This window comes from Melopsittacus undulatus, chromosome 2 (assembly GCF_012275295.1).
Source record: "Melopsittacus undulatus isolate bMelUnd1 chromosome 2, bMelUnd1.mat.Z, whole genome shotgun sequence".
NCBI classification, from domain to species: Eukaryota; Metazoa; Chordata; class Aves; order Psittaciformes; family Psittaculidae; genus Melopsittacus; species Melopsittacus undulatus.
In genome coordinates, this window is record NC_047528.1 from 33,885,001 (window position 1) to 33,907,530 (window position 22,530).

Here is a 22,530-nt window from a genome sequence, read left to right on the forward strand (position 1 = left end):
AATGTTGCCTTGATTTGACATGTGAAATTCTCACTGAATTTGCTGGGATTTTTCTCTGTAGGTCAAGGGAATCAAATCAGTCTGATTTTATGAAGGGTCTCTGATGGTTGGTACTTTATTGACGGAATTTGATTGTGTACAGCTGTCATTCTCTTACTCAAAGAGGAATAGGAAGCAGCTGCACATCACAAAGTATTCTTCTTTGCTGCATGCTACTATACATTTTGGTGTATATATTTGTTTCAGCTAGGACACCAGTAAACCAGTGCGTAATTGCTTTCTTCATTGTTCTTGCTACATTACACGTTATCTGCCATGTAAATGCTACTCAAACAATGACAATGCAAAGGGAAGAATTAAACACCTTCTATTGTTTTCACATAATTCTATTTTCCAGATCCTTTTAGCTTTTTCAGATGCAACTCACTCAATTTTTGTGTTTTGCAGCACAGTAATTTGACATTCATTCATAATCAAATATCAATGTACTTGACTTACCTGTTGTATAATTATACAGTTCTCCTAGGTATTGGAAGAGAGTATGTAGTAGAGTGAATTTGCTAAAAATAGCATATTTAGAGCTCCCAAACTTTTCTAGATTCCCTCGACAGTAACAGACCTTTCAAGAATATCACTCCAGACTTACAGTAACTTCTGTTTTTCACAAGTTATTTTTATAAGATACTGAGAGGAACACAGTTCTCTCACAGTTCTGGACAGGGAGCATGCAGAGGACCCCTGAATTACAGTAAGTTAATTAGAATGAACACCAAAACACTGGATGCAGTACTTCTTCCCAAAGTAGTAGTATTCTTGATATCATAACTGCTTCAAGCACAAGCCTAGAACTTATTTTATGGGATCTGCCATGGAAAGCTTACTGGAGGATTTGTCCAATTAGAAGAATACCAGGCAATCTCATTCTATGGTAAAAAGCAAACCAGCAAGAGAAGATAAAATCTTCCAGGACTATAATCATGGTATTCAACCTGCCAGATACTGCTTCCACGAAATGGCATCTTCCTGGTTACTGATGTCAGTGCTTCATCTGCAGAAAACAGAAAACATTTTAACTTGCTCACCTACTGTGATTGAAACAAATCTATTTACTCCTAACAGTTTGCTTATGCTCTGAAATCTCAGTCTCTGCTGCGTGATGAAATAAATTAATAACAGTGTAAAGCACTGTGTACTGTCATGAGTTGTACACTAGCTATATTTTCTATAGACAAAGATCTACATTTTTCTTCATGTGAAAAGCAGTTTATAAATAAAATTTTAGTAACAGTTAATGTTGTGCTAATGAGATTTTTGACCTGGAAAATAGATGCTATGAATTTTGGGTAAGAACAACTGAAATCTGGGGGCAAGACTGAAGATAATAATTTGGCCTTAGTGTTCTAATCAACTGCATACTAAATCTGAATTACATAATTAACCCTAGACAATAAATATTGATAGCTTTCCCTGCCCTAGAACTAATCAGTAGCTCCAAAAAGACACCAGTATTTTCCCCTGCATATAAAACCACATTTTGTTTTATACTGAAACAACAATTTGGCATAGGGAAATCAAAATATAAGGTACAGAGGGATGTGCAGGGAAAACAAAAATGTTTCTTTCTGACAGATTATTGTCCATTAAAAAATACAAAACCATATCATAACAAACTGAGAGTCTGGAGAAAAAAAAATCTCATTCTCATGTATAATTTAGCTTTGTCATGAATTCTTAACAGACCTGTAAATTGGAAAATCAACATCTGCTCGGTGATAGCAGGTGAAGGACATGCAGGTTGGCACCAAATTTCCGTCAGCCTTAAAACTGGAAAAAAAAACCCCAGGTCTTACCTTTTTGACTGTTATTTTAAACATGTCTTGTAGAGAGAAAGTATTTTAAATTTTTCTAAGCATACTATACATATCCTTTTCAAACATAGGTCCCTCTACATTTTTCCATTTGATATCATCAATATATGAATTAAGCAATGGCATGAAGGCAAAATAAGCAGAGTGTAAAATGTTAGCTCCCATCTTCCTTCCAAAACATACCAAACTACTGTGTAGAGTACCCACTGATCCTTCATATTTGTGTAGAAATTATCTGCTAGTTCAGAATAGACTTTACACCCCTTTTGTAAGATTGTCTTCAGACTCACTGAAAAGGAATGGGCAGTCTCGATAATGTTGTAGGCACAAGACAGCAAAACACACACACTGTACAGAAGAAGCTAATGTATTGTGAGTATTAAAGAGCAAATTACTATCCACTCAGTAGATCTGTGCAGAATTTTTCCCAGTGGTTTTCATGGAGTGACACATTAGCTAACAATCAGTTTAGCCTTGTTTGATCATTAGCAGAAGCAAGAAAGAATGTTTCCTTGTCTGCACTTCAAGTTACTACTGTTCTTGTCAGAAGACTTTGGAATTCAGCCATAAGCCAATCTCCATTTAAATCTCCAGAAAACAGCTTTTGCATGGGTATTAAAGTTTCCAAAGAAGCCTATGCAGACAAAAGTATTAATTCACATGAAGTAGATGAAGTAGTCCCACATGCCTTCCTATGGGATAGTGCCTTTTTTAATGTTACATAGTTGATTTGCACTCAGACATAATAAATTTCAGCCTGATCTATTCTTGCCTTTCATGAGCTATTCTTCCCCTTCTTTAGATTAAAATATCAAACTGCTGCAGGACAGAGCATGTGGGTTATAGTCTCACAAGCAATTACAGTGTAGGTGGTGAATTACTGCAGCAATAATATTCTGGTCAGTTGTTTTCTGTTCCAGCATATGAACTTCTGTGGAGCATCTGGCCTGTGTCTGTGAAAAGTTCTCATATTTAATTTTTGGACAGGGTTCATCACCTGCTTATGCAGTAAAACTCAAATCGTAAATCTCTCTCTTCAACAGCAAAGATCTGGTTGGGTGACTCTTACATAGCAACATCTGCTTACACAGCAAATGAGATCTATGTTCCAATAAAGAGTCATGTTCTGGGTATCTCAGGGTATCTAGTGTCATAAACCTCACAACTGGAATAAATTTCTTGTTTCAAAGATAGCTTTTGAAGATGTCAGAGTGGTCATCACATGATGCTGATTTATATCACATAGAATCATAGAATCATAGAATAGTTAGGGTTGGAAAGGACCTTAAGATCATCTAGTTCCAACCCCCTGCCATGGGATCTTATACATTTTATTTATTATTTATTTTTCTGGCTTTGGGTATGCACACAATTTGTTTTTCTGAGCTCCTGATTTCATTTAAAGTTATTTCTGCTCTCCCTTTAAGGTCTGTACTGTTCACCAGTAAAGAATGACAAAGGTCACCTCACATAAAGGAACTTTAAAGGAAGAAATAATGTCACTAATGCAAATATGATAGTGACTGTATGTACAACATATACATTAGGAAACAAAGCAAGGGAAAAGGGCATCTTTCCCTGAAAAATTATGACAAAAAATATAGCTTTGTTTTGCTGGTTTAAGTTTCCAGCAAAACTCAAAAAATAATATAGCTTTTCTGGAATGGGACTTCCATGTGTTAGGGGAATTGTATTTCACATCCTTCTCATCTTCACAGGTCTTTTGATCTCATCAGTTAGACTTAAATTTTTATGATGTATATAAAGCCAGATTATTATAACCACCTGCAAGGAACACTTTCTGGGCAATAACCTCTTGGGTATTATGGTTTCATAGAATAGTATAGCAAGTCAGTGGCTCAGGAAGCAAGTTTCCATAATCCACTTCTGCATCACTTTAAATAAAAATATTTTCAGCCCAAACTATTTTAGATATCGAGAGAAAATATCTGAGAGTTGCACAACAGCAGACAGATTCGGGGTTAGATGAGAATCTAATTCTTATGAAAATTAATTTCAATGGAGAATTCTTGGTTGCCTAAAACTTAATTTTGTCAAAGACAAAAACAAAGAAAGCAACACCGTTATTAATAGTTCTTATAATCAAAAAGTGTTATAGGTTGCCATATCTTTATAAAAGATGTAATAATTAGAATAAAGTAAGATATTATTTGCTGATCTGTACTTAAAGGAACACAGCTAACAGCTTCTCTCTGAACACTGAGCATATCTAGTGATTTGACTGAGCTAAAGGAGATACCTATTGTTTTTCCAGCACCAGGTTAGACTTTTTTATCACAAATGTTATCAAGAATTGGAGCTTCAAGCTACCGATAAACCTGTCATCTGATAAACTGTAAATGAAGCAAGCTACAAACTTATACAGTTGTAACTGACAAATGCATCCAGTGTTAGTTTGTGATTTGGTATGTTCGTTCACAGTAATATTCTTTCTTTTCACACCATTCAAGAGAGTGGTAACAAAATGAGATGCATCTCTTCTCACTAGGGAATACTTTATCAGCTGATTGTCAATATTGAAAGTCAGGTTTGTTCTCCAGCATTCATTATTCAGGAATGGCTGTGGTTTTATTTTTATGTGCATAAAGTAGCAACTAGAGAGTTTCAGCTTGCCAGAAGCTGAACCTGAAGCAAAATCATCCATTCCAAAGCAATGATGAGTTACAGAGTACCCAACACCTGCTCTAGCAGTGGGAAATAATTCAGCACAGGTGTTAATGTGATGTCCAGTTTGCATAACTGCAACTTCATGCCCTGGAAATTCAAAAGGTCATCATTCAGATTTTACAAAGACAAATTAACTAGCAAAAATCTTTGTAAGTATTCTAACTTAATCTAAGCAACTTTCAATTTAGATTGCAAGAAAACTTTGGGGGTCATCTACTCCAAACCCTGATCATAGCAGGGACATGTTCAGTTGGAGCAGGTTACTTGCTTACTGACCAGCTGAGTTTTAAACCTCTCCTAAGAGGGGATTCCACACCCTTTCTGGCTAACCTCTTCCAGTGATTAACCGCCTTCACTGCCAACATTTTTTTGTTTAAATCCAATTGGAATTTGCCTTGCTACACCTTATGTTCACCACTTCTTGGCTTTTTGCTATGCACATCTGTCAAAATCTTGTGATCACCCATTAGGCAGTTATGCATGACCAATTACCCCTTTTTTCTGAACGCTGAACAAACTCTGCTCTCCCAGATTCCTGTGTCATGTGGTCCAGTCACCAACTATCATGGCTACTCTCCTCTGCACTCAGTATACTTTGTCAACATCCTTATTGTACTGGGCAGCCCAGCAGTGGATGCTGTAACCCACTGTCTCACAAGTGCAAAGCAGAGGGTTATGACCACTTCCCTTAACCTGCTGACTATGTTTTAACTAATGCAGCTAACCCCATCATCATGCCCAGGGCATGCTACTGACTCACTTTCAAGTTACTGTCCCCCAGGATCTCTATAACAAACCCCAGAACTCTACTATTTCCCTGAGGATAGAGCTGGCTCCCAGGCTGTTACTGGTACATGGCATTATTTCATCCCAGGCACAGGGCATTGTTTTTTCTGTTATGAACTTAGTGAGGTTTCTATCCCTCTGTCTCTTTAGTCTCTCATAGTTTCTTTGAAGTGCTTGCTCTTTAGCCTATTGATTAATCTACTCAATTTGGTACCATCATTCAAACTTGTTCTAGGTAAAGAGACTAAGACAAAATGGAAGATCTCCACATGTTTAAATGACTGAAAGAAAGAAAACAGAAGGTAGGAATATTTTATCACATACTATGAATGCTTTTTAAAGTAATGCCCATACAACTATGATGGGGTGGATTCTAATACATCTAACTGGGTGTTACATAATTCAGACTTGAATCTTTCTTCCTGAAAAAAGTGCTATTGCTTCTGATATAGTTAGCTGAATGCTGCAGTTGTCCTTAAAGCAGAGTCTGAGAAGTTCAATATCCATTATAAAGGTATAATAGTAATTTTCTGTCATTTATTCATCCTTTGCCTATAAACCATGTCATACTTATACCTCTTAGTTATTAGTATGTTCATCCATTGCCTTTTAATGTATTGCCATAAAACTGGATGGCAAACAATGGGCAGGGAAAATTATATGGTCAGTGCCCCAAGGATGTAACAGTAATTGATGGATGGACAGTAATGATTCACTTATTGCAATCAGTGTTACTCCCAGTCACCTTTGTATTGGTTCCATAGGATATATCAGATAGGAGGGGAGAAAAGATAAATGGCAATAAATTTGCATATATGGGAAGGAAATAGCAAATAGATGTGTTTTCAACTTCTGTTTAATACTGCATTCTAATATTTTGAAAGAGATGAAAATTATAGGAAGCACTAAAATGGAAATTAACATATAAAAAAAAGATCAAGGTTGCAGTAGACAGATTTAAAAGAAAATCATCTCTGTCTGCAGTGCATTTATAAGAGAAAGTCTTAAGACAACAAAGCAAGGTGAAGCAAAAGGACTTAGGGTATGTTCTTTCCTCTTAGAAAAGGGCTGAGTTTCATTTGACCTAGGAGAATTTGTACCTAAAAAAATTGTGTACTGAGAAAAAAGACATTTTCATATAAGCTTCTCAGATCAGCTGAGAATGAGAGTAATCCTCCTGAATACAGTAAAATTATTTATGCACTCTAAACTGCAGCTGCATGTAAGAGCTCTTCTAGCTGATCCAGTTTAAAGCACAGCAAAGTCCATAGGACTTTTATCAGTTTCATTATGGTTCTGCATCAGCCTTTTCTTCAATTTGTCTCATATGTATTATCATAATGGATTCTTGTTCTTAACTTCAGCTATTTCAGCTTCTGGAAGAATAAACCATAACTATTATTATTATTTACTATATGGCACACTGTAAAACCTAAAGAAGATACAAGATTAGGTAGAATTGAGTAGAAAGTTTAGAGAATTTAATATGATGATTTTATTTCAATGGTCATGTAAAAAAGACTTTTATATTCATTAGAATTTTGAACTTGTTAAAAAAAGAATTAATGCCTTGATATAATATTTTTCAGATTTCTTTTTCTCTTTTGAATGTGTTTTGCTGGCTCAACGTCTGATTAGAAAAATGTTTTACAACTAGTTTCTAGAAGAATTACTAAGTAAAACCAGATTGAGCAGGAGGTGTTATATTTCTGATTGATAGAGGGATGCAATGCTGAAAGAATAATTAACAGTGTTTAGATAGCAGCATAAGAAAATTTTCAACTGTTTAATAAAAGCAGTTTGTTACTATATACATATAACAAAAAACAGAATGCTATTTTATCTTTATAGAATTTAATTTGCTTGCCTTCTGAAAATGGGCAAATATAACATCTATGCTTCCAACCTTACACTTTATAAACTTTGCTCTCATCTAGCAAAACGTTCTGGCTTAGTTCTTGTAATTGGAAGTAAAGATGCAATTTCTTTACATGTTTAGCCACGGAATTACAAAGTAGATAACAAGTGAAGGCTTTAAAACTATAGTACACTTCTTGCAAAGCCTAAGTAATGCATTTAATTACAGTTTTTAGTTCCATATATTTTCTAGCATATATGTACATACATTATAGCTACACATTCTCTGTGTCTTTATCTAATCTAAGATTTAAAAAATACAATTTACAATCAAATCAAAGTAATAAAAGAATATAGATGTAATCTACTATGGTGGAACAGAATGTAAAACTCTCTCCTGATGAGTCACATTGCAGTGGAGGGAGGCCTACTACTCTTTGGCACTTGAGGAGCAGCATGTGCACAGCAATAGCTGCTACTAAAAAAGTGGGTTGCTACTACTGCTGCTTCTACCCATTTTCCTAGTAAAGCTATGACTGATGATCAACATAAACACATTGATGTTTTACTATATGGTCCACTGAATCAGTCCAAGTATCAAAATTCTCTGTCACTGTGTCATAGAATCATAGAATCAGAATGGTTTTGGTTGGAAAGGATCTTAAGATCATCTAGTTCCAATCCCCCTGCACGGGCAGGGATGTCTCACACTAGACCATGCTGCCCAAGGCCCTGTCCAATCTGACCTTGAAAGCTGCCAGGGATGGAGCATTTACCACTTCTTTGGGCAACTTGTTCCAGTGCCTCACCATCCTCACAATAAGGAACTTCTTCCTTATATCTAACCTGAGCTTCCCCTTTTTAAGTTTGAACCCGTTACTCCTTGTCCTATCACTACAGTCCCTAATGAAAAATCCCTCTCCAGTATCCTTGTAGGCCCCTTTCAGATATTGAAAGGCTGCTCTGAGGTGTCCATGTAGCTGGGGTCTCCATGTAGCCTTCTGTTCTCCAGGCTCACATTTGGAGACAAGGATGTAGGGCGCTTTGCACAAGTCCAGGTAGATGACATCAACTGCTTTTCTCACCAGCCACCTCATTGTTTTTCATGTGCTCTAGCATGGTTTCCAGGAGAATCTGCTCCATGATCCTGCTAGGCACAGTCATTTATATTACTCTTTTAAGTAATATTTGTAAGCAGTTATTTACAAGTTAAACTAGATACTTCACTTCCTGGCAGAGAAAAGTTAAAAATTCACCATTTCTCTGCTTTGTAACTGATTTCTTTGTTTCTCATGTGAATTTTTGCTACATTGTTTGGGAATGCAGGAGGTTATGCATTGCCCTGGACTTCAACAAGGTTTGGACAGATTTATAGATGAGTAGCATGCTCAGGCATAGTACAGACAGAACACAGCCCACAGTACTCCCCAAACCCAAAGTCAGTTTGAAATCTCTTCCTTTCCTCCCATCTCTTATCAAGAAGAAAGATTCTATAGTGTCCTCCAAAGCCTTGGCATTCTGCTCTGTTAAAATCCTCAGACAACTACCTCCCATATATTACATGTGCTGAGCTGTTTTTCATGTCAGTGCAGACAAAGTAAGACAGGAAGAGAGTGTCCATAGAAATCTTTAAGAAAAATAATAATACTATAAAAGCCGGTTATATATTTCTTCCAGAGGAGGAATTAAAAGCTGTCTATAGTTCATAGTATTTCACAGGATTTGAATAGTTTCTGAGAATGTGTGAGCCAAGCCGAAGTGTCATCCTATGAGCCACAATAACACCTGGAAAGGTACAGCAATAGCATCTGGGTTTTGTGAAATGATTAAACTAAGTTATCTTAATTCAGAACAGCAGGAGCAACAGATGTTGTTGCTTGAGTTTATTTTCTTTTGTTTCCAGATGGGGTTAGAGAAATAAACACTGGCATATAAAAAGGGATCTGTAAAGATGTATTTCTAGTCCTTCAGCACAGCCCAGCACTGTCTGCTACAGCACATACCATGTGGCTTTGGGTCTTGGGCATTTGTTTTCCTCAAGCTAACATTGCTGTGGAAGATTTTTAAGGTTTTTTCAGAGTGCAGTTGAAATAATCAACTTGCATATCATAGAACCCTACAAAAAAAAATCCTCTCTGCCATTATAGAATTATAGATACACTGTGGGCCACTGTAATTCCTTTCTTTTTTTGTTTGGTAAACCAGACAGTGCTACCTGGAGGACCATCTTGATCATCCTTGTCACGCTAATAGACATTACTGAGACATTTCAAGCAAAATTATCCCTGCTTTGCAAAAGGGTCCTTTAGAAAGATAAGAAACACAAAACTGTCAGAAAGTTATCTTTTTGCAGTAAATAATAGGTTTCAAACTACTAGTCTGATGGTGATAAGACTCACACCTTCAAACCACTTTTGATTGCTTAGTTACTCCATCCAATCAAGACTAGTGCTCAGGTGTCCCGTTCCCTGAAAAGCAGAAAACAAGTGATCTCCAAGTACTAACAATATGAAGCTGGGGCAGACAAGTGGAGAAAAAACAGCAAAATACAAATCAAATAGTCTTCATCCCCAAATTTCTCCTCATATGACCAAACCAATCTCCACAGAGTATAACTATCTGATGCTCCTTACAAAATCAGATTGTATTGGCTCTGACAGTAATTGTTCCCTCAGTACTACTGTAAGCTGTAGCCAGAGAACATTCTTAACCCTGGACTCCTCTCATCCTTCATCTGCAAATAAATAGTTGTAGCTGCTTTCTGGCTGAAAAGGATTTTAAAATATTTTTATTACTATGATTTTTTGCATGCCCAAACTATTGACTGAAATTAAATAATTTTAAAGGCCTAGTTCTCAGAAATTGCTTTTCAAATTCTTTTTAGGGTGCAGATGCTTAATCTCATTTAGGGGTTATGGCATATTAGACACAGACATGCAATTTTCTTTGTAGTGTCATTCCAGTATGAGGTTGATAGGGTGTCTTAAAAAAATTACCAAATTCCAGTGGTGGCCGTGTTCATTTATCTCCACCCAGCACTACAAAGGGAATGGAAAAGGTGTCCAGAAAGATCTCCAGCCAGAATAGACTAAAGGGGAAAGCTCTGTGAACAGTCAAGCTGAAAGTGTGTTTGTTGATTTAAAACCAAACAATCAAGCCAACAACTAAAGAAATAAAAAACAACAAACATATTGAAGCATTAACATCAATTCCTGGGAAAGAAATTACATGAATACTACTGCAAGTCTGTCAGTTAAGGACAGACCAGTGAGGGATTCACTTATGGCTTCATTCAGGTATTACCAAACCATGTAGATGCTTGGAACAAGACTGCTGCATATGGCTGTAATAATGCTGCTTATTCTGCCTGTATTACATGCCTGGAAAACAATAGGTGCTGCTGCTGCTGAGGACCATCACTGGTGTAGTCAGAATAGCTACCCCCACTGATGTCTGCTTTTCATCTCTGTTCTCCCTTCATATGGTTTGATCAGGAAGTCCACATTTCTCTGCCCTGCCTTGCTATTCCACATTATTTCCTACTCATGAGAACCCTGTTATTTGTCCACCTGTCTGTGACAGCAAAGCCCAAAATAAAATTTAATCTTACCCTGCTGAAAAGCCAAGAGCCGGTTTTGGGTTTAGTGTCCTTTATTCTTTATAAGTGATATAGATTCTTCCAGTGTCGTATCTGAAATATGTTTAATTAAGTTGTGAGTTGGAGATATCAGGTGACTGTTGATCACACTGACAGGAGTAAATAGGTCATTGGTAATCAGGGGCTTGGAAAATTGGAAGAAGTCTAAGAATGACTGCAATTATGTAAAATCGTGCAGAACCAACAATAATGAAAAATAAATTGTCCCCCAACTCTGAATATACAAATGTAAGTGGAAACAAAATGGAGAAGCAGTACCATACATATTAATGAGACAGCACCATCTAATCAAACCCCATTGTCTTCTGCCAGCTCAATCAAAAAATTATTATAGAGGATAATGTTACACTTAGGAACTCTAAATGTTTATAAACAACCTCAATTACTATATTGCAGTAACTTGTCTTTGAAAGCAATCAGGTCTAATATTTTATCAGAAAAACAGAAGGAGAAATTTGTACAAGATCAAACAACTACATTGAGAAAGACAGTTATGTTGGATAAAATGGTTACATTTTAAATTAGTGCATTGATTTTTTGTACATGATTTTTCTGAGTTTCTCAATAGCATATATAAATAAATATCAAGTTGATAATATTAAAATATTGTTCAGAATGTAATAGTCTTAAATACCAAAGCACAAATCACCCTACAATTTTAATTGGTGCATTATCAACATTTATGAAAATAATCAAGGTGTACTAGTCAGTTGTAGGACAAGCTATTCAAATTTGGTCAATGTGTTCTACCTCTCTAGACAAAGATGATGCTGTCAACGAATTAGCTAAAAAAAAAAAAGTTGGGCTCACATTGACAGTTTTACCAAATTTCTCTGAAGTGTGTTTAAAAGCTACAAATATACCTTTATCAAATGCAACTCGTCTTTCAGATGTACATTTAAAGGCTACTATTACAGAAGGAATTGTTCATCTCCGGTTCCCATGAACATATGACTAATTGAAATAAATATGTATAACTGTATACGACTATATTAATTCCCAACAAGGCTAACCTATACATCTGTATTCCCCTTGACAACAGCCTAAAACCAGCTTATCATTGAGTGATGGGACTATGAAATCACCTTTGCTTTCTTCTTCTTTATTGTCCTTTTCTCTTATTTCCCTGGCCCCACAAGACAAATTATCTCGTGACAAGAAGAATTACTCAGGAATGGCAAAGGCCTATCATGTTATTTAAACACTGTAGAGAGGCAGAGTGATCTAAGCCTAGGAGTGACAGCTGTGACTGCTGGGATTTGTTGCCAGCTACAGGAATGGCTTGCTCCACAGGCTTGCCAGCTTTTCCAGACTATCTGTAAAATGGAACTAACATTTTTTGATGTCACAGAGCTAAGCATTTTGAAGTCCTTTGAAGATGCAAAGAGCTTTAATAGTGTTAAGTATAACATTTTAACTACATAGACCAAAGAAGAGAGTTTGGAAGTTCCTATCTTTTGTTCCCTGGAGAGTCCCTGTAATGAAAATTAAACCTAATTCTTGCCCAACTATGAATCTGAAAGTAGTGATGGATGGAAAAATCATGTTTTGAGGAGATATATCCATGTCTAAGCAGAGGAATATTAGCCTATGGTTTATTTGGAACTTGCCTTAAGGAATTATTTTTTTTAGTATGTTTTTCTGCCTCTTTCTCATTATTTTTTGTCCTAGTTCCATCATTAACTTTCACTTTTACTCTTTATATCCTTAAAGTTTAAGAAATTGTAAAAGGTGAGGATCATATGAAATGGGTCATATGACACTTTTCTCAGAAAGTATTAAACAATTATATTCTGAGACCTACAGAGAACTGAAGCCATCAAAATAGGAAACACAGCCCTGGAATTTCAGAAAAAGATCACTATAAAGATGACCAAGTATATAAACCATTTTGCAAGGTACACCCATGCAAAATTCCCTATGTTGAATTAAGGTAGAATCAAAATGGTGCCTAAAAACAATTAAAATAATTCTTGATGTATAAAAGCTATTTATATGGTAGCAGTAAAGACTAATCTTTACAGTGCAATGGAACACTGCACAGAAAGACATTAATACAGATTGATGGAAGCACAACTGCATCATACAGCATGTACCAGAAATACAAGTTTAGACCTGGAAAATGAAGTAAGGCAAAGGAGACAGGGGAGCTTGTATTAAGTTATTTTCAGATCATGGTAATAACCTAAGAAAGATACTGCTTTTTTAGGTAATAACCTAAAAAAGATTCTGCTATTCTGCATCCTGTTATGGAACTCGTTCAGCTTGCTCAGGCATTTTTACGACCCCCTGTATGAAGGAGAATGTCCCGACAGAATCTCGTTTTGTGTGAACTGCATCACTGATGGATATAGATTTGAAAGATAAGTAAATGGAAGGAGGGGCCATCAGTATTTACTTAATATAAAGTTATTAATACTGCAGCTGGCTCTGAAAATCTCAAATCTTTAGCAGCATTCTGGAATTCTATGATCAATCTACAGAGAGAGTATGAGCAGACAAGACTGAATTTCTGAGGATATTGGAAACAAATGCCAAGTCTCAAAGCATGCATCCTGGGCAAAGGGTCTGCACCTGCAGGGACAACGAGTAACACCAGCAGGAGTTTAACTGGCTGTATGCTTGATAATCCAATCCCCATGTTTTTCTCCCTCATGAATTCCTTGAATGATTTAAAGAATTTCGCCAGCACTACCCATAATAGATCATCTCCAGGCAGCCAGTTTGAAATAATCCACTGAAAGAAATGTTTTCAGTGTGTCACTTTCCGAACTTTGCTTCAGATACTGAGTCCTTCTGAGAGGAAACTGATTTTATGTGACATAGTATCAGTACCCACTAGTGAGACATGGCCATAGCACTTAAGAATCAGACTGATTTTAACCAGGGCAGACTATCAGTAGTGAAAGCCTAGGGTAAAAGATATGCGAGTTAACAAAAAAATAAAACCCCCAAGAACAAAAATTTAAAGAAGTGGATTTGGATTTGGATTTGAGATTTAAGATTTGCGCTCAATCTGAAACAATTTATCACTGAAAATAGGTGTTTTGACTCACAGGGGCGGAGCCAGGAGAAGCGGCACCAGCCCTGACTGGGTAAAAACCTGCCCCAGGGAGTGCCAGCTGTCAGGAGAGAGGCGAGGCAGATCTGGCGGGTGGGAAAGCGGATGGTGAGCATTCGCCGTATGAGTAGGGTCCTGTAGGGGAGCTTTGCTGCTGGACCCTGCTCTGGCTGCCCCGACGGTGGCCAGTGTAGGCACCCAGACAGAGCTGATGAGAGGGGAGGCTGCAGTGCAGAGCTCGAAGTGTAGAGAGTGCCTGCACTGGTCTGGTGAGGGGAGGGTGCACAATGGGCAGGGCTGCACTCGGTGCTCCCTGGTGGAGGTCCTCCTGCAGCAGGGGCTGAGCTGGGGGACGCTGTCAATAGGCTGCAAGATGTCAGGGAAGCTGAGAGGAAGCAGGAATGCTTGCTCCAGGACCAGACTGTGCAGGGGCCTCAAGTGTTCACTGTAGCTCATGACGGAAAGAAGCAGACCGTTAACAGAAAAGGAGGAAGAGGACAATTAAAAGCAAGGGGCTTCCTCCTAAATCTGTTTCCCCGCCCAGAAGCCAACCAGAAACCACTCCCACCAGAAACAACCAGCTGTTTCACTGCTAAAGAAGATATTGATTGGTACTGGCAGGAAAAAGTGGTGGATCATAGTAGTAGGGTCCTTTACTTTGAAAGGCACAGAGGCATCCATCTGTTGGCATGACACGGTCTCAAGGGAGGTGTGTTGCCTACCAGGGGCATGGATCACGGATGTTGCAGAGAGGCTGCCTGCTCTGGTAAGTCCCATGGACTATTACCCACTTCTAGTGATCCATGTGGGTGCTAGGGATATAGATAGTAATAGCCTGGGGAACATAAAGAAGGACTACAGAGCCCTGGGAGAGATTGTTAGGGGCTCTGGAGCTCAGATTGTCTTTTCATCAATTCTCCAGGATAAAGGGGAGGACATTAAAAACTCTAGGAGGATTGGCCAGGTTAATAAATAGTTAGAAAGGTGGTGCCATAGTCAGGGGTTTGGGTATTTTAAACACAGGACCCAAGTTAGTATGCCAGGTCTACTGGAGGCTGGTGGAACTGGTCTGACAAAGGTGAAGAGCGGTTTTGGTAGGAGGCTTGTCAGACTTGTCAAGGATGCTTTAAACTAGCTGTGTTGGAGGAGGGGAGCATCATTCATTCCCAACACACTCAGTCGATTGCCAGCACCTATAATAAATGCTTGAAGCAATGTAGAGATATTCCAGCCACTCCTCCACTGAGCTGGCTTCATTTGGAGCTTGGCTCAGATGCCTCTATACAAACACCAGTAGCTGGAAAACAAACAAGAGGAATTAGAGATGTGGGCACGTCTATAGAGGTATGATATAATAGGCATCACAGAAACATGGTGAGATGGCTCCTATGACTGGAGTGTTGGAATGGAAGGTTACAGGCTCTTTAGAAAAGACAGGCCTGGCAGGTGGGGAGGGGGAGTTTCTGTTTATGTTAGGGATAGGCTGGAGTGTATGGAACTCCGTCTGGGGACAGGTGAGCAGATGACAGAGAGTTTGTGGGTCAGGGTTAAAGAGAGAACAGCTATGGGAGACATTACTGTGGAGATCTGTTACAGACTGCCTGATCACGAGGAACCTATGGATGAAGCACTCTACAGACAGATAGGAACAGCCTTGCACATGCAGGCCCTTGTTCTCATGGGGAATTTCAACAAATATCTGTTGGAGCAACAGTACAGACTAGCACAAGCAATCCAGGAGGTTCCTCGATTGTGTGGAAGACAACTTCCTTCTGCAAGTAATAGAGGAGCTGACAAGGAGAGGTGCCATGATTCATCTCGTGCTCACCAGCTGGAAAGGGCTGGTTGGAAATATGATGCTCCAGGGCAGCCTTGGTAGCAGCAATCGTGAGATGGTCAAATTCAAGATCCTCAGGACAGTGAGAAGAGCATGCAGCAAGCTCACTGCCCTGGACTTCAAGAGAGCAGACTTTGGCCTCTTCAGGAACCTGCTTAGCAAGGTTCCATGGGAAATAGCCCTAGAAGGCAGGGGGGCCCAAGACTGTTGGCTGATATTCAAGGATCACCTAATACAAGCTCGGGAGTTTTACTTCCCAACTAGAAGGAAGTGCAGCAGGAGGACCAGGAGACCTCCTTGTTTGCATAAGGAGCTGCTGAGGAAAATTCGAAGGAAAAAAGAGTCTTATAACAAGTAGAATCAAGGACAGGTGGCCTGGGAAGAATACAGGGATGTTGTCCAGGAAGCTAGGGATCAGATTAGGAAAACTAAGGCCCAATTAGAATTAAAATTGTCTAGGGATGTTAAGGATAACATGAAGGGATTCTATAGGTACGTAGCGAATAAAAGACAGACTGGAGACAACTTAGGCCCTCTCTGGAAGCTTTCTAAAATACTTGTGTGACTAATATATAAGCATGTTGTAAGCTTGTGCACAGCTAAGCAAACTTGTAGAGAAATCACAATGCTTCTTTCTTGTAAATTAGATCATTATATTCTTAGTTGTATTAGATCTAAAAAAATTTGCGTATACTTTACAATCCCTGAACTTAATGAGTATACACAGTGTTAGAATTGATTCACCATTGCTGCTGCTCAGTGGCATAGGAATTACAGGAGATGTTAGCCCATCAATCCACCTCAGCATTTTATCAGTGGGTATCATATTTCTTATAGTCAGAAATACAAACTCAAGTGCATTACAAACTTGTTTTACAACTGCATTTGTAATTTATTTCATGTGCATTTAAAATGAATGAATTATTTGTGCTCAAATTATATTTAGGAAGAATTAAAAGAAACCCATGTATTTCTTTCAAAATATTCTGTTATTTCTCAGAGAGGCAACATATGTTTTCCTTTTATAGCAAATTAGCCTCCATTACATTGTAGGCTAATTTGGAAGGAAGATAGACATAAACACCTACAAAGTCTGGGCAGGGAAAGCAACATCCTCTTCTTTTTTGCACAGCTCATTGTGGCAATGTGCCCTTCAAAGCTATCTAATCTTCTCTGAGGTAAATAATCTCAATCATCCAACTCTCAGACAGTTTTCAACTTTTTGGATTCTTCATGGTTTTGAGTTTTTTGTGTTCATTCTAGGGCCTTACATTGTATTTTCAAGACACTCCCAGGAGGTAAACCCTTTGCCTACATTCATTTTAAGATTGAAAATCACCTCCTGCTTACCACAAATAAGGTTTTTCCACAGACCTTTCCAAACACATAGTAATCTTATTCAACAAAAAAACAACACCACAAAAATCCCCCCCAAAACCCCAAAGAAAGAAACAAACAACCCCCAAACCAAACAGCAAACTAAACACAAATAAACAAGCAAAAAGGAAATAGAACGCTGCTTGAAGAAGAGACCTGCTTTTTAAAGTTCAGTGCTGTTTGATCTTGCTCCTTTCCCTTGGAAGTTTTCCATGAAGGTGTGTCTGTTAAGGGAGGCAATATAGTCCTCTTAGATTCCTAAGGATTTATCAAGCCTAAATCCTTGATACTACTACTAAGCTACTAAAAATGGTTGAAAAGGTAGGTGAAGTAGTACCCATCCTTCAGTAATCTTAGACATTCATGTGATGTGTATTACATGACTAACTTTTTTCAAAGAAAATCTCTTTTCTTGGCAGAGTATTTATCTTGCTTGAATCTTCTTAATCAGGAAAGATTGGCTGCATTTTAAAAAGAGAATATCTCTCTTTCATAAAATGTAATTAGTCTGTGCTACCATCATTTTGGGATCACAGCCTAATGCGAGCATCAAAAATTAAGATAAACTATATTTCCAGAATGGAATTGTCTGCTTGCAAGGAATATGTAGAATGTGTTATAAATACATGCCAAATTCCTATGTTATACATACAGATTTTTCCAAATTGTCATTAATTGAAATATCAGAGTATTAACAATCTAGTAATAACATTTTGGAATTTTCTACTCCGTGTACCAGTCCCCATGCAAGTAAAGATATTCTGTCTGCTGTGAGTACAACATAAAAGACAGTGAACAAGTTGGCCTGCAGCAGCCCCTCTTCTCCTCAGACTTCTGTTATGTTGCTGGGAGTGCATCCTTTTTCAACAGAAGAGGAAATGATGATAAAAGCAGGCACACGCACAAAAAAAAGCTATTGCCCTTTCTGAAACAATAATCTCTGCAGGGATAAAAGGGGAGATATCAGCCTGCCCTCCATGAAAAATAAAACAAAGGTATGTGCTACTCCAAATATTCCTGTACAGCTAGTTGGAGGTAATCGAATTAAAAATAGCCACCCTGAGGTGAAAATAATTCCTCTGCCTGTATTTGTTTCCCTAAACCAAAAGCTTCTAGCTATGTGACACAATTTCAGGAAGTACTTTTCCCCCCTCAGGCAATATTTTACAGCTGCAACCCCAAATTCCAGAAGCTACCAGGAAGATACCAATGAAACTTTTGAGATTATTTTCCAGGGATTACAAATGAAAACTGGATTGGATGGGATTTATGGAAAAGCAGAGTTCCAGCTGTAGAATTGTGAACATACTTGGGAAAAGAAGGAGAGTAAGATGAGGACCCATAGAGGAAGACAGTCTTAAAAGAAAGATTTTCAAGCAGAAATAGGTAGGTAGGCAGACAGCCTACCAGAAGGTTTCAAAAAGGAAACAGGTTAATAGAATATACAGGAAATGTAAGAAAGGAGGTGGGACTATGCCTAAAACATTATATTCAAGAGTCTAAATGGGTTGTTTAAGAATGTTGTTTAAAGTGATATTATATACTACCATCTCTTGTTCTTTTGCATAAATGTTTTGGCTTACACTTTCCAGATGTATTTTTGCAACATCTGGCACTAACCAATCCTTGCAGTTTAGGAGGAAATACTTCTTAAGATCACAGAAATTTCTTCTGGCTGGATTTATACTCTGTGCATTTTTATTTGTTCGTTTTCATTGGGATAAATTCTGCTTTGTACTTAGCAGATTCTCACACATTTTGTGTAAACACTGGATAAAGTTCAAGAGAGGGCAAGCTTTATTCTAAACAAATAGAATTTTTAAGGTCTTGATGATGAAATCAGAAATAAGGTTCCCATGATGAAAAACAACCAACCTCTCCCCCACCCCCCATTTGGATAAAACTCAACACTAAGAATCATTTTAGCTGTTTGAATACCTTACCTACCTCAGTATCTGGGTAACTTGTCTCTTAGCAGGTCTGGATCATCTCTGTTCAATGTAGATTGCTCTTTTTCTCCCACTTCTCTCCCCCATTTATTCTGCTTCTTTCTTTACTCTTTTCTTGGTGCTTTATAATCCATTAGGAAGATAGTTTGAGTAATGGAAATCTCTTTCATAAATATGGCTGCAATAGATAAAACTTTTTTAAATACAAACAAAATCTTCAGTGTCAGCTCTTAGGACTCACTAATTGCAAATAAAATGACCTTTCTTCTCTTTGGAGAGATATTTCCAGACCATTGGATTGCTATGTTGTTTTGCAGATGGTATCTTTTAGAAAGTTTAAATTATCCACATATTTTATTAGATTTAATTACAATTTCAGTGTTATTTCTTCAAAGAGACCACACACGACATAACAGATTAGCTCTCAGACTTATTTCTTCTACACTCTGTTACCTTTTGTCATTTCAGGACCTTCAACATCATGTGATGGAGCTCTCTGGAGAAGGAGAGCAGGACACTGAAAAAGCCCTATCTCAGTCTTAATATTAGATCAGGTTGCTGACAGACACTATGCTGCTAGAGAGTAGCCTTAAATATTGGATCCCTGGTCATCTGCATTGCCTAATTGTTATCTTGCTCCCTGGCTATGTCTTACACTGCTCAAACTGGCTTTCTAGAAGACGAACCTATTAGACAGAGAGAGAATCCTAAACAGAGTGGATGCAAGTCAGTTTCACTTGGTTTCAGCATCAGGGATGGGTCTGTGATCCTTTGTCATTTAGCCACATTGACATAGTCAATAGAAGATTGAATGAAAAGAGGAGCATCTTAAAAGCTGTAAAGGTGTCTGGAAAGCACAAGGGACAAACTAGAAGAAAGTGTTAATGGGAAGTTTGTTTTAGTAGCACTTTGAAGCCATTGTGCTAGGTGTGATAAAAGTAAAGAACATAAAGATAAGCTTGGCCTACATAAAGCTTGCAATTAAATCAAAGAGGCCAAAATAAGATGTTAAAAAACAGGGGAGAAAGAAAGTAAATCCTGAGTTGATGCTCCATAGTAGAAATAGAAAGGCTAACTGTTGGAAGGCAGTAGATGGTACCAGTATTTTTTCAGGACCTTAAAAGCAAACAAGGTTTAGAAAGAAAAGCAGTGAAAAGTAAAAAGCATGTAACAAAAAAGAGGAGAAAAAGAGAAGAGTTAATGCTCACTGTCCTCGACTACATTTGTAAAACCAGTTCCAACCCTTACAGAGATAAACCAAAATAGTTTTGACCTCAACTTGAGACTTTCTGACCATATTTAGTGCTATTCTATGTAACATTTATGATTAATTTGCTGATTGTAAATTACTGAAGTTACCAGTAGGTTTTACTAAATATTTTCCTAATCTTTGTGGTTATTTAGTTGAAGAAGAATTAACTTAAAATGATGCAACAAATTTGTCAGTGTTTACTAGAACAGTTGGATATTATAAATCTTATATGAAGTTAAAATCTTTATGCTGTTATTAGAAATAATTGTTAAGTATCAGCCTTTCAGTATCTGAAAGAGGCTTTTAAAGATGCTAGGGAGGGACTCTTCGTTAGGGACTGTAGTGATAGGACAAGGGGTAAGTTTAGATTGGATATAAGGAAGAAGTTCTTTACTGTAAAGGTGGTGAGGCGCTGGAATGGGTTGCCCAGGGAAGTGAATGCTCCATGCCTGGCAGTGTTCAAGGCCAGGCTGTACAGAGCCTTAGGTGACATGGTTTTATGTGAGGTGTCCCTGCCCATGGCAGGGGGGGTGGAACTTGATGAACTCAAAGTCCTTTCCAACCCTAACTATTCTATGATTCTATGATCAAGGGGAAGATGCCCATCATTACTCCTGCTGAGATTCCAGGGTGTATTAACACAGATTGAATATTCAATCTTCAGAATGACATTGCAAATAAATGAATAATAAGGACTCTACTGTGATTTTTGTTGTTATTAAACTGTCTTTTTGTTTTTTAAAGGAAGCTACATAATATTGCTCTGATTTTTCACAATATTGTTCTGATTTTTCTGATCCTCAGTGATAGGAAGAGTGGATGTCTCTGTTCTCCCATCTGGAGGGTCATGAGTATGCTAGAAGCACCATATGAAAGCAGAATGTGTTGCATTATTTCATAGAAGAAGGAAGGCTTCAAGGAAAATGCTTAACAGTGCTTGGCAAACAATCTCAACTTCTTTCTTCAGAGACAAATGTAAGCCCTCATGTTTCAGTCTACTACCCTCCTTATTCCAGTACTTTATGTCTAACAGTAACCAATGCTGAGGCATCCTGAAAAACAATCCTGAAAGAGAAAATGACAAAAAAATAAAAGGGTTTCTACTTATTGCATATGAGCAATTACAGCTACCAAATGCATCACAAGTCCCATGTCTCCACAGCCAGTGGAAGGAAGCTTAAAACTGATATCCTTATTGTTGGACAATATTATTCACCCAGCTAAAAAATTGGTAAAACTAAAGATCTCTTTCGGAAATAGATTTTAATCTACTTTCGAGAAATATCTGGAAGTTTGTATTACCTACTGTTCTCAATCACTCAGTAGGGCAGGAGTAATGTGGCTAACTATAGGTGACATTCCCATTTAATATGCTTCACTATATCTTCATCTTGATATAAAAAAGAAATTATATATAGGAGGAAATACACCATTAGCTGGGTTTATGTACAGTGCATTTTTATTTGTTCAGTTTTCATAGAGATGAAATCTTCTTTTAATATATATATATATAAAGTCAGGCAATATGAATCCGCTTATTTGTCAATCATAAGTTAGCCTGTAATTCCAGAAATCCCATAAAACTTTTCTTATTACTGTGTTCTTATACAGGAGAACATAATAAATGGAGCCACTATTCCTTCTCCTCTTCTATTTTCCATCCACCTTCTGTGACCAGAAAGGAAAGAACTGTCAGGAGGCATCAAACTACTGTTTCTTTAATTTTTGAGTTCAAAAGTCACAAGCTATCGTCTTTCATTATCATGAGCTGCAATTTCATGTCACAACAAACCTTTGTTCTACATGTGTTTGCCAAAGACTATTGCTCATAACAAAAGTTGTTTTGTTTTGTGGTTTTTTTTATCTTTCTGCATTCCAAAAATATTTACACCAGGCCTGTTTACTTCCAGAGAGGTGGTTCTGACCTATGGTGATCCTCTGAATCAATAAAAGCATCAGCCTGAAGTTATAAAGTTGTGAACTATTCATATCCTGTACTCTTCTGTAAAGGGGCAGAGGGGGAGTCACTATTTTAACATATTGTTACTTGCTCCAAATGCAGAAGTATATGTACAGTAATTTTTATTAATTGTATTTAAGTGCTCATTTCATTACTGTGTTATACAGGGAAAATAAAGTACCGTCCAACTACAACAAATCCAACCCCAAAACTCAAAGTTACATTTAAAACATGAGT